Here is a 3,302-nt window from a genome sequence, read left to right on the forward strand (position 1 = left end):
GAGAATGACACCAATTCAAGTGTGAATTGATTACAAAAGATGTTAGAAATGTTACAATTGATGGTGGTGGCTATAAGAAAATCGCGATTTCACCATCAGTATTTTTTAAACAACTTTAGTTTCTTATGTAGTCGGTGGTTAAAAAAAATCACACTTTCACTATTAGTATTTTAGAAACAACTTTATTTCTCTGAGATCGTACGTGCACTATGAGCGTGAAACCACCACACGACGCCTCATTGACGATTATTTCTCCTTTGAACCACGGTAGGATACACATGTATTTTGATGCACAATTATTATTCATGTGCATAGCTACAACAATGCCAACAAATGATGAGCATTTTCCCCATCACCCTGATGGTCTTAGATGAGAATGACTCCAAATTTTGCATAGGTGCATGACGATCAGCTTGGGTATGATGACACTCTAGATCAATTCAACGAGTATGGCTGACACAAGAAGTACTCCACAATGCATATTTAAGAAGGTCAATGGTGCATCAAACCCAATTTGATGAACAAGAGCAAAATGCATCTCAACTCTTCCGAAAATTGCCCAGTGTTTAGAGACGTGCCATTACCAGCAAATATAAGGCTCACATATACGATTATATTTACAGTAATTATTGATCAACGTTCATGCACCCAACATGGGCTGCGTCGTGATGATGCAACTCAGGCACATTTGACAACTCTATCCCATTATGGATGCCCTAAATATAAGAGCATCTCCAATAGCGGCGAGCGCACCGGCTAGCCGATTCTTGGCGCTCGCCGGTCCGCTCGCCGAACCATTGCAGCCAGCGAGCACCAAATCGGCGAGAAAAACGGCGAGCGCACGCCGATTCCCGAGCGCTCGACGATGCGCTCACCGATCTCCGGCCGCCATTGCAGGCGCCAGATCGGCCAGCGGGATATATTTTTTTTATTTAATTTTCGAAACACTATATATACATCGCACGGCGTTAGTTTTTTTTTTGTAATTTTATAATTTTTTTAATGTACCTTTTTTTAATTTAAATGAAATTATTGCATTTTCTCGTATATGTGTCGTAAGTTGAATTCCGTATTTTGTGTGATTGTTATTTTTATAATTTTGTTTATTATGGCTGGGCTATGACTGAGCTATTGCTTGTCCAGTTGCTTGATGATGTGGTAGGAGGAGTTTTAGTGCTGATGATGTGACAGAAGGAGTTTGTGGTTGGGCTATGGCTGAGCTATTGCTATTAGAGATGCTCTAAAAGAAACTTGGGAATAGTTTGGGGAGCACTAAATGGCACTAAGTTTTTTTTTGTGTTAGTTGTTTTAGTACTAACTTATTACTCCTTCTGTTCTACAGTAGTAGAATCACTTTTTTTTGTAGATATGGAGATTACGAAAGAGATATTAAATACTCCCTCCATCCTATTAAATATGAAACATTGGAGAATTGACACGGAATTTTATGTAGTGTTGTTTTGTGAGTTAATGAATAGAGAGTAAAGTAATAGAGGTGCAAAAATAGAGATAAAATTGTCTTCATTTTAGAAAATGTTTCATTTTTTATGAGAATAAAGAAAACGTTCCATTTTTAATATGACAGATGAAGTATATTAAGTGAAGAGATAGTGTAGTAGGAAAGAGAGAAGGCAAAATGTTATTTTTTGCTAAATATGGAAATGACTTTATTATGAACGACCCGAAAAAAATGAAATAAAAGAAACAAGGTGGCGACAACTTACGCATGTAACGTCATCTCAAGACAAACTTTAGATTGAAATTCCCAATCACAACCGTAGAGGTAGCATTTTATTTTTGCATGAAATTGGTGGCGTTAGATGAGAATGAGATGTTCGCATTGGCTTTTAAGAAACGCAAAATCTTCAGAAAACCAAAGCGTTACACTCACTACTATCGCAACCGAAACAGCTTTCCTTACTGGAAAATGTGGCGGCAACGGTGAGCGCGTGGGCATTGGATGTCGAAGAGAATGAGTCCGCGCTTCTCCACCAGACCAAGGAGGATCATTCCGCCCCTGAAACGCCGGCTTTTCCATATCTCTCCGCCGGCACCTCCTCCAAGACTAAGAAGAAGAAGCCGCAGGCGCTATCGCTTCAGGAATTCTCGGCCTACAGCTCGGGAAAGCCCAAGGGATTGACTCATGATGAGCTATCGGCGCTTCCAACCGGTCCGCGCGAGCGCTCCGCCGAGGAGCTCGACCGGAATAAGCTCGGCGGCGGCGGCAGGGATGAGCAGCCGCGCCGTCAGGGGAGCTTCAATCGGGAATCTGGTCGTGAATAAGAAACCTTCTGCTAATACTGGATCTGAGAGGAGAGAGCGGGAGGGTTTGTTTGGGGATTCGCAATCGCGGGCGGATGAGGTCGATAATTGGGCGACAAATAAGAATTCGGAGGCGAGGGGGTATGAGAAGAGAGGCGGATTCGGGATGGAATCGGGTGATGGTGGTTCTGATTCGAGTAATTGGGGGAAGAGAAGGGAGGAAGAGGGGCGGTGGAGCTTGAGGGATAAAAGAGGCGGAATGGAGGCGAAGAGAGAGGAATCTACTAGGCCGAGGTTGAATCTGCAGCCAAGGACGCTGCCAGTGAATGAGGAAGGCAGTAATAGTGCTGTGCAGTCCAAGGGGAGCAGCAATCCATTTGGTGAGGCGAGGCCGAGTGAGGAGGTGCTCAAGGACAAGGCTCAGGATATCAAGAAAATTGAGGAGAAGCTCGAGGGCATTAGCGTTGATCCTGCAAAGAGCGTTTGGAGAAAGCCGGAATCGGTTGAGGTTCGTGTGTGCTTAATTCATTATGATTTGTTGATATTATTGATTGTTGAAATTAACTTGCCAAGGAATTTATTGAGGTTTCTGGCTTGTATTTATGAATGACGATGGTATGTTTATTTCTATTGGTCTCTACGATGATGCATAGATGAATCATACTGAATGTTTGGTGAGAATTCTGAGCATGCTAAGCAATTGCTCATAGGGTTAGCCCTGTTAGTGCGAGCAGATGAACGTTTGGCATTTCAAGTTGTTCGTTCTTTTAGCAAGAATACTAACATTTGTTCGTTCTTTCAGTAGAGTACTTGTTATCTTTTGCACGTATAATTTTTGGAATCCTTACTGATATAGTATTTGTAGTGAAAGCTTATTGTTTTCCAGTTATGTCACTTGTGTTGGTATGGGAGTTGTAGTGAGTTTGAATGCATTGCGTTTTTCCGGCCAATAAATTAGCATGAGTGTCTACACAAACCATGGGGGTGAGGGCTGCTTCTTCACTCCTTTTCATCTCTGTTTTCTTCATGTTACTACAATG

The 3,302-nt window shown here is 42.2% G+C and overlaps 1 pseudogene; it reads left to right on the forward strand.

Annotated features, from left to right (window-relative positions):
- The first annotated feature begins 209 nt into the window (after positions 1–209).
- Positions 210–3,045, forward strand: LOC121760721 (annotated as a pseudogene).
- The last annotated feature ends 257 nt before the right edge of the window (positions 3,046–3,302 follow it).

This window comes from Salvia splendens, chromosome 13 (assembly GCF_004379255.2).
Source record: "Salvia splendens isolate huo1 chromosome 13, SspV2, whole genome shotgun sequence".
Lineage (NCBI taxonomy): Eukaryota > Viridiplantae > Streptophyta > Magnoliopsida > Lamiales > Lamiaceae > Salvia > Salvia splendens.